At 38.0% G+C, this 10145-nt stretch overlaps 1 protein-coding gene across 6 annotated transcripts in view; it reads left to right on the top strand.

Moving 5' to 3' along the window:
- The first annotated feature begins 1688 nt into the window (after window positions 1-1688).
- LOC139141698 (synaptotagmin-like protein 4) overlaps window positions 1689-10145 on the top strand; it is a 152750-nt gene continuing 144293 nt past the window's right edge. For 4 of the 6 annotated variants that reach the window (XM_070711294.1, XM_070711292.1, XM_070711293.1 and 1 more), the window contains exon 1: window positions 1689-2026. The gene's annotated coding sequence lies outside the window, so the exon portion shown is untranslated. The remainder of the gene's footprint in view (window positions 2027-10145) is intronic. The other 2 variants (XM_070711296.1, XM_070711295.1) reach the window with 1 other exon arrangement.

Genomic DNA, 10145 nt, shown 5'->3' with positions numbered 1-10145 from the left:
TCTGTCGATCTGTAACGTGCTGTCACATGTTGCTGTACCCGGTACTGAGCACTTAGGGGGAGACCATTTGATATCCTGGGGGTCTGGAAAATTAAAAAAAAAATTCTCAGCGAATGTCAATGAAAAAAAGTCAGCCAGAGGGGGGGGGGGGGCTGAGAATATAAGGGACCATCTCAAATTGTCGCAGAAGTTCAAGAAACGAAATTCCTTCGTTTAGATCAAAACCCCCTCCCCCCCTAAACGAAACTTCAAAAGTGCGAAATGTTCATGTCTGCCTGAGAGTAAAATGTTGCATTTTACTATAGCCCTTATTACGTATTCCCCTTGCCCTATTTCAATTAAAGAAACCGATCAGATTTGAATACTAACAGGACATTTTACCGCATAAAAGATTCATTTTATTTTACTTTCCCTTTTTGCATCTCTTGTGCTGTTCTTTGTCTTTGTGAACACGCAATTTGTACTTGGTAGGGGCGGCAAATAAGCAAGAAACTTTGACAAGGGGACCCAGGCATGTTCAATCATATTAAGACGACTATGACCAGGTGCATAACAAGTGAGAATAAAGACATCTAATGGTTAGAGCAGATGCTTCTAAATAGCACATTTGAAAATGATACTTTTGTCTTTGTATAATTTGATGGATGAAAGGTTTAGGATACAATGTTACTATCGGTAAATTGTGTTTTGGGCACGAACGAGATGGAAACAACTACAAATTTGTTGGCACGAGTGTGCAGTTTTTCTTTAATTTAAAATAAACACACGAAACTTGTGATCACAAAATAAAAGTGCGAAAGTGAAGTTCACTAATTGAATTGAGGTCAAACCCCCTCCCCCCCACCCCTAAACGAATGAATTTCGCTTTTTGAACTTCTGCGACAATCTGAGACGGTCCGTAAGATAGCTCATAAGTTGCCTAAAATACATCGTGCAAGCCACAAATTTCATCATTGACACTGAGAATTGACACTTTTAAGTTCCTATTTTACAACTGACATGCACAGAATGACTGAATGTTTAAAATATAACCCAAAAATATCAATATCAATATACATACATATATATATATATAGAGAGAGAGAGAGAGAGAGAGAGAGAGAGAGAGCAATTATGAATTTCTATTCCACCTTTTGGTTTACCTTTGTCGCGTGCATCACCATTTTACTCCGCACATAGTAGTTGACTGTATATTTGTTGTCGGGAAAAATAAATAGCCAAATGAGAAGTGCGAGAAAAAAAGTTACCGGTTATCAGAGAGTGAAAATAAAATTGATCAGTGGATCAAGTACGGAAAAAATGCAACCTCTTAAATCTTCCAGACACCCAGCAGGATATCAAATGGTTCATCCCTCACAACCCGGCAACCAGTGAATTATTAGCTTTACAGTGACGAGTCTCATATGTCTCTTGAGCTGTTGAGAGTCGTTGACATCGTACTCCTCCTTTCTGCACTTTATTTCTTTCGATCCAGTGTACTAAATTTCGACAGTGATGGTCGTCGATTAATGATTGTTGACGAAAATGGCTCCTGTGATCGACAATAGTAAAAATGTCAATCGTGCGTACGCCATTGCGTTTCAACATGACGTTTTTACTTATGTTTACATTTCGTTAATGGTTGGCCCTCGTAGGTTTTCATCATAGTGTTTGGGATTGGTTGAAAAGTTTGCATAAATTATATCAACTCATCCGGGCTCGTTTGTTGGCCGAAGTCCGTGCTATATTTGCACTCAAGCAATATGTTCTGACTATGACTACATGTGCAGCTGTACCTATACTTCGTCAGTTTGTGTTACACTCTATTAAGAAAGACTGACTTCCTTGCAAGTTCAATCCCATGTCGACCAATTACCGTTGGGGCAGTACAACGTTGTCACGTTGTGTACACTTATTTACATCGTTCCGTGTACAGACATGAACTTAGAGACGTGTTGAGATGTAACAATGATTGTGTTGTGATATGTAGACTCGGAGAGTAGAGTTTAATCTGGTCGGACGGAATATACATTGACAGTCACACAGGGTAAGGTCGACTATTACTATCGACTTCATGATAAATAGTGCATTTTATCATTGAGTGAGTTTCTCTAGGATCTATGGTATTCCCACATCTGATGTTAGCGATGAACAAATATCACAACAGGTGGTTGTTCATATCATAGAGCTTGAAACAGAGTAAAATAAGATGTTCATATCAACAAACTGCTGTCCAACGCCCTGTATGTTTATATCCTTGTGTGGGTTTGCGACATCGTGCAGTGACTAAAAATGGCACAATTATGTCATTACATGTATTTATATATTTTACATCACTTTATACGACCTGGATGAAAATATATTAAGCAGTTAGGTCGTGTAATTTTCAGACAGGTATTTCAGGTATATCATAATGCTATTGTGACTTCGCTGTTTTAATTCAGAAATAATGTTAAAAATATGGTGAATGGTTGTGTCACTTCCTGAGGTGGCCTTGGGCAGCTTGACTTGGATATATATAGTCCTCCCAATTGGTGTTCAATTATTCTGCTGGTACGCTCTTGTTACAGCTATCATCTTTGTATAGTGGCCAAAAATTTTTGTTTTGGGTGCTGCCATATTATATTAGCTGCATTTACTCTTAAGGGGATTTTAAGCAATAGGAATTAACATTCTGATAAATAGATTTCATATGAAAATTCAAGGTTATAAAATTTATTTGGTATTTCCAACTAACATTGACTCTTCAAACAGCTGTATTATAATCTTCAGAAGAAGTGCTCGCTATCCCACCCAGAAATGGAAGTAACAGAATTTTGGTGGAGTACTGAATGTTTTTGAGAGTCACCATCCCTAGCCCTTAGACCCTATTTGTTGCTTTCAGCCTCCGCCACTTTCCGTCTAGCCTCGAGATCCACTTTTAGGGGTGACAAAACAGCTTGTTGAAGTGAATGGTCTCCAGGAGAGAATGGTCACCAGCGTCCCTTTGAAAGTCCATTAGTCAAAATGTTCCTCTCATGATTGGCCATGCAATGATAACTTGGTGTCACTCAGCAATATGATGCCATATAAAGGCACACATTCTCTGGCTAGTTTTAATGTTCATTCCGTACAATGGAACATGTTTTCTGGCTAGTTTATGAGCAACACCAATTCAATCATTGGCCAATCATGAGGGGATTAGATTTTGACTGAATTAACTGAATTAATTTGTTTTTAATAGTTACATAAGCATTGCCTTGTATTGAAACATTAGGTGGGTTTACACATGTATTTTTTTAAACCTGAGGGAATCTGATTAGTCGCTCTGTAAATATTCCTTATCAGCGATCTAAGCAATCTCACGTTTACACGTCATACTCAAGGTATAAATTTAGTTCGGGTCAAGCGAAAGAAATAACGCCACCAACATACAATGCAGTAGTCTTCATAATGGGTGATTATGGCTTTGCTATAATCATTGTTAACGTCTGGAAGGACACGGGGAAAAGGGTTTAGACCTTGACATGTATGGGTCACCATGTGCCACCTACTCCTACCACTGGCTGGATGCACTTGAGACGTAACCTTATCTACCAACTGCCCTCATTTACCGTTATCAACAAATTGCGTCACCCTTTCCACATCATTATCCATGCGAATATCAGTGTGAGCAAAGCCATAGCTCGTCCATTTCAACTAATAATCGCATATAGAAGGAACAGAAATATAGGCGACACACTTATAAGCGCCAGACTTCACAAAAACTACAATAGCTCAAACTCAGGTTCACATGAACCTACACAAACACAACAAGATCAAACAGTAGACATTCTAGCTTCCCTACCAAACATAAGTGGATCACCATATTACCAAATAAAAACAATCAACCATTCAACACATCTCACCAATCAAAAGTGAATTTTAAGCGACTGATGAAGAAAACTCTTTTTTCGAAGCGTAGCGCCAAAGGATCGCAGTGTCACACTAGTCTCTCCGCTCCAGTGCAGATTTACACCAAGACACGTAGATTACGGGTACGTCTCGCCATGGCTAAGCAACATTTTACATAAAACACAGTATCATACACAAAATGCAAACAACCCAAATATAAACGATGTGTGGAGTTGCTTTCCCTTTACTACCAGTTGCTTTCCCTTTACTACCCACAACTCATCGATTTATGGCATCGTTTTTCTAGCTCTGCCACTACCACGGTTGTTGTCGGACACGGACTTGAACTGAGCTCGCAACCGTTTGATTTTGTTGTGACATTGTTCCGCTGTCCTCTCAGCTGTCCTTCTCCCTGGCCTCGGCAGCGACGACTTCATACACTTGCCAATCCTTCGACGTGCCGTCCATCATACGGATGACATTTTCGTCTCTCCAGATTGACAGATAGCCTGATCGCTTCCTGTGACCAATTGTTGCCGCGATCGCGAGAGCTTCTTACTTGAACACCGTCCATTGCGGTAATGACCGCAAGCCCGAAGACAGGATATTGTTCGGCGTTTAGTTCAGTGTTCTGGTCACACGTGTAAAAAGGCCATTGTTTAGTACGGAGCGCCGAACCTGGACCAGCCCTCCGACACCGAATTTATTTAGTTCTTTGTTAGTTCGGTGTTGTCTGTTCACACGTCCAACTGACACAGGTTTAAATTTATTCCGGTGTCTACTCCGGACTTAACTCACACGTGTAAACCCCCCAATTGAGAGGCTTTGGGGCAGACTTAAAATTCGAATCGGCCCAGATTTCTATGTGTGAGCAATGTTACGCTGGTTCTGGTCCCAGATGGTCGCCTGTTAAACTTGAAGTTTGATCTGACCCTTTTTAACATCATGACCATAGGTCATGAAGTTATTGTGATGGGATTAAGTTGGCGTGGGACTGTGAAAATTTTCCATAAACGACAAAAAGTAAAAAACTGCTGAACGGGCTGCATTGATATTTGGTACAGATGTTTAGACCATGTTCAAGGTTCCGATTCCTTAAAATGGTGCCAAACAAATCAGCGGTTAGATAGATATGGGAAATTGTTGAACCCCTTTTTTTAACTTATTGATTTTAGGGGCCTTAGTATGTGTATTTAGTCCCCACGGACACCGTCCGGGGGGACTTATAGGTTTGGTCATGTCCGTGCGTGCGTGCGTGCGTCCGTGTGTGCGTCCGTCCGTGCGTCCGTCCGTTCACGCAGATATCTCAGAGATGCCCAGGTCAATTTCTTTCAAACTTTGCACAAGGATAGTACCCTACCCCATACAGATGCACGTCCATTTGTTTCACAATGCGATCAATTTTGGCCGTGTTAGAGGACTTTTTAGTTTTCACCTCCATAGACTCCCATGTATAAGGCAGTCTCCATAGACTCCCATGTATAAGGCAGTCCATAGACTCCCATGTATAAGGCAGTCCATAGACTCCCATGTATAAGGCAGTCCATAGACTCCCATGTATAAGGCAGTCCATAGACTCCCATGTATAAGGCAGTCCATAGACTCCCATGTATAAGGCAGTCCATAGACTCCTATGTATAAGGCCAAGAAAAATAAAAATTTAGTTTCTCATCGTATTCATATTGCAAAAAGGATGCAGTGACACAGTTTTTAGTCCCCACGATGAAGTCCAGGGGCTTATAGATTGGGTCATGTCCGTCCATGAGTCCATCCGTGAGTCCATCCGTTCACGCAGATATCTCAGATATTTTGACAAAATGTCACATGACCTTGGTGACCTTTGACCTCATATATATATATATATATATATATATATATATATATATATATATATATATATATATATATATATATATATATATATATATTATATATATATATATATATATATGTCCATAACTCGGTAACCACAAGTGCTACACCCTTCATATATGGTATGATGGGACAGCTTATGACGCCACATATTGTACCTCATTAATTATGCGCATATCTAATTTTGAGCGAGCCAATAGAGCTAGAGGTCTGATTTTTGGTATATAGGGATAACTTAGCAATACAATTTTTTGACAAAATGTCACATGACCTCAGTGACCTTTGACCTCAAATATACATATTTGTCCATAACTCAGTAACCACAAAGTGCTACACCCTTCATGTATGGTATGATGGGACACTTATGACGCCACATATTGTAGCTCATTAATTATGTGCATATCTAATTTTGAGCCAGCCAATAGAGCTAGAGGTCTGATTTTTGGTATATAGGGATAACTTAGCAATACAATTTTTTTGACAAAATGTCATGTGACCTCGGTGACCTTTGACCTCAAATATACATATTTGTCCATAACTCAGTAACCACAAGTGCTACACCCTTCATATATGGTATGATGGGACACCTTATGACGCCACATATTGTACCTCATTAATTATGTGCATATCTAATTTTGAGCGAGTCAATAGAGCTAGAGGTCTGATTTTTGGTATATAGGATAACTTAGCAATACAATTATTTTGACAAAATGTCACATGACCTCGATGACCTTTGACCTCGAATATACATATTTGTCCATAACTCAGTAACCACAAGTGGTACACCCTTCATATATGGTATGATGGGAGACCTTATGATGCTTCATACTGTACCTTCATTAATTATGCGTATATCTAATTCTGAGCAAACCCATAGAGCTGGATGTCTGTCATACATATGCCCATAGATTTGTTCTGTGATACGATCCAATAAGGCCGCCAAGTGGCCATTTTATTACGATTTTTTCATGTCCTGAACTACAGTTCAGACATGTATCAAGCGAATTTATTCAAAAGTATTTTTATCACAGACCTAATGAAGAGGACTCTATCCTCTCTGAGGACCTGTAATCAAAGTACCCATTAACAAGTGGGGACTGTGTCATCAACGATGACTTGTTTTGGAAGGTACACCAATCCTGCATTTTGGACTGTTTTACAAGTTATTGAACAGAAATGTATGTTAGATGAATGCTAGAAACATGGAGGCTGCACTGAATGGAAGTATCAGAGATTTCCATCCTCTTTTGGGCATCAAAAGCGATAAAAAATCCATATTTCATATTTTAGATTCTCACATTTGAGATAACCCTTGGCATTTGTCATATGACTTAGTCACATGACTAACTACTTGACCTATTTATAGGTGTATAACTGCTTGAGACAACAAAAGACTTCCTGAAGATTTTTATTGATGGGGAATATCTCAACATTATCTCACATCTGCTCACTTCGATGAAGTAAACATTCTTGAGTCAATATACAGACTTTGACATTCACATTCCAGGGAGATTAAGTGTCCAGGACATCACATGTTAGTCTTTACTCCCAGACAATGAAGTTACAAGTTTAAGTTTAGTCATCAAGCTGGCACCATCATCTGTCCTGAGCATATGTATGTGTGTTCTCACAGGAAATTACAGGGAACAAATAATTATTTGAGAATTTTCGCACCTTTAACACTTTCACCGCGGGAGGGCGCATTCTGCGCCAACGGCCAGACTGCGGAAGGCGCGTAAACGCGCCAATAACATACGCGTTTATATGCGTTCGATATATGTTGGCTTTGTCTGATCTACATCATGTGTGTTGACTATTTCCTCAAGCCTACCGTAGCGTACAAGGTAGAGGTCACACCTAAATGAGCATGCGTGCCAAATTTGTAAACAAATGCCGCCATACTCGGTCATTTCTCTGCCGTAATTTGTAAGGACCGTGTGGTCAGTTGTTGCTTTTCTGTCAGAGGGTATTTAAAAATGGCGACGCAGGCACAGTTTAACACCGACTAAGCCCTTAATGAGCATGTTTCTCTAGACAGTGATAGTGGAATTGTCACAGATCGTGAAACTGAACTCAACAGAGATAGCGGAAGTCAAATTACAACTCTTATAATGAACTTGAATATGTTCCCAAACCAGTTGAGCAAAAACAGAGATTGCAAGCAAGACAGGAAGGTAGGCCAACTGAGCTTGCTGAGAGAAAAGTACGACAAAGGGTCGGTGACCGACGTCACACACATTGATGGGGTATCCTGTGGATGTTGTATGACATCAATGTATCAATGACAATTACACATCTGACTAGCTACCAGTATATAAGCTTATATATAATATAGATCTCGTTTGAATGTCAGATGATACCTGTTGTTCGAAGATGAACTTAAATATGTATATTAACCTCATTTATGTGGAATATGTTTTAGAATATGTGTTCCCCCTACTGAATTTGACTTAATAAAACATAAGTAGTAATTTTTAAAGTGTTACGCTGAAAAAAATACATTTATATATTGAAATGAACAAACATGCAACATTTTTTGATTTTTTTTTGTAAAATCCAATATGGCCGCCATGATCACGTGACCTAGGTGTGTCACATGACCTTTTGTTCATTTTTATGATGCTCTGTTATATTGCAATACTCACTGAAAAAATTGTCCCTAATACTCTTATAATTACAAAGATACAGCACATGCATGTAAATCAATATTTAGAAGGCCATATATCCATAGAAAACTACGCACAGGAATGCATGTAAAAAATTAATTATGCAGTGAAAGTGTTAAATAATAGATATATTACAATTAAAACCTGTCATGGATGGATTGCTCTCAAATGATCTGAAACAGTTATTGTCCATTAGCAACAAATCTATGGCAAGATTTATGTAAAGTTCATAAAATTACACAAGATAATTAGACTGAAAGATGAGGTTGCTACCCTACTTGATCATCTTGGCAAAGGCATTCACACCAAGAAAGATATCCTAATATTGCAAAACTGAGTCATTAAAACAATCAGCGTACAAAGACATTTAGTAGGATCATGGCAATTATTGCTTTTTGCATATTTGATGAATGTTTGAAATTAGGGTGATATTTCTAGAACTACTATAGCAAATTTGATGAATCTTGGTACAGATCTTTAGCTCCTATAATAGTGAATTTTCTTATATAGTATGATATGTCAAGAAATGCGGGAGCAAATTTGATGAAACTTTAGTAAAGATGTTGATCTCAAAGTGTTGTAACAGCATGCAAAGACATGTGGCAGTGTCATGTCAATTAATTGCTGATTTGAATATATAATGAGTTTTCATAATTACCAGTAGGCTGATATGTCAAGAAATACTTCACCAAATATCATGAAACTAAAAAACATGGTACAGATCTTGCTTTAACAGTGAATAAGACGTTGCTCAGTGTCATATTAGTTAATTTTTAATTTGCATATTTAATGAACTTTCTACATAGTTTGATATGCTCATTAATATATAATACCAAATTTCTTGAACTTGCTACAGATGTTGATCTCACAGTGCTGAAATAGAATGCTATTTAGCAGTATCGTTGAAATTAATTTCTAATTTGCATACATAATGAATTTGTGATGTTAGATTGAATGTCTAGAAGCACTGCATCAAATTTTATGGAAAATGGTACAGGTGATAATCTGTCAGTGTTATAATAGCATACAAAAACGTTTAGCAACATCCTGTGAATTAAAGTGAAGCAGCATGTCGCCAACACAGTTTTCTGTCAAAGGAATATTTCTCATCGTAGATGGAAAGGAAACACCCTCATCTTAGATGACAAGGAAACACCTTATTATATATTTTCAAAAAGCAGAGAATCTAAAGTTTAGTATGGTAGCAGTAGTTTACTTGAGGGATGAAGGGGATGTATATTTGGGGTAAAGAAAAACCAAAGTTGGTATTAAAGATACAAAATAATTTAAGTAAAAAACTTGACACTATTTTCTGAAATGTAATATTTCACTTGAAAGAATAGAATATGTAGGGGAAAAAGACTGTTGTATAGCATTTAAAGAACATGGTGTGATATTTCACAAAAATTTGATCCAGCCTGAATGGATTAAATTCTTTAGAAACATTGAAACTGGGAGAAAAGAGAAGCTGGGAAATTGGGTAATTAACGTTAACTAATTTGCATACATTTAACTTCTTTATCACATAACTTATCACTTCTTTACAAGCTCAAAGGTGAAAGCTACCAACATTTTAATCTTGGGTCAACAAATTAAATTAAAATTGAATGAATATTCGTGAAAAATGATTTTGGAGCAAAATACATTGTTTGGTGCAGCACCCCCTTAAATTACTTATTGAAAGACCTTTTTGTAATAAGGTTGGCAGGCAAGATTGGCTTTACGTTTCCACCACCATGGTATGGACCTATTCCT

The sequence above is a fragment of the Ptychodera flava genome, chromosome 10 (assembly GCF_041260155.1).
Source record: "Ptychodera flava strain L36383 chromosome 10, AS_Pfla_20210202, whole genome shotgun sequence".
Lineage (NCBI taxonomy): Eukaryota > Metazoa > Hemichordata > Enteropneusta > Ptychoderidae > Ptychodera > Ptychodera flava.
Note: the sequence above shows the minus strand (reverse complement) of the source record. Positions and strands in the feature narration are given on the sequence as shown.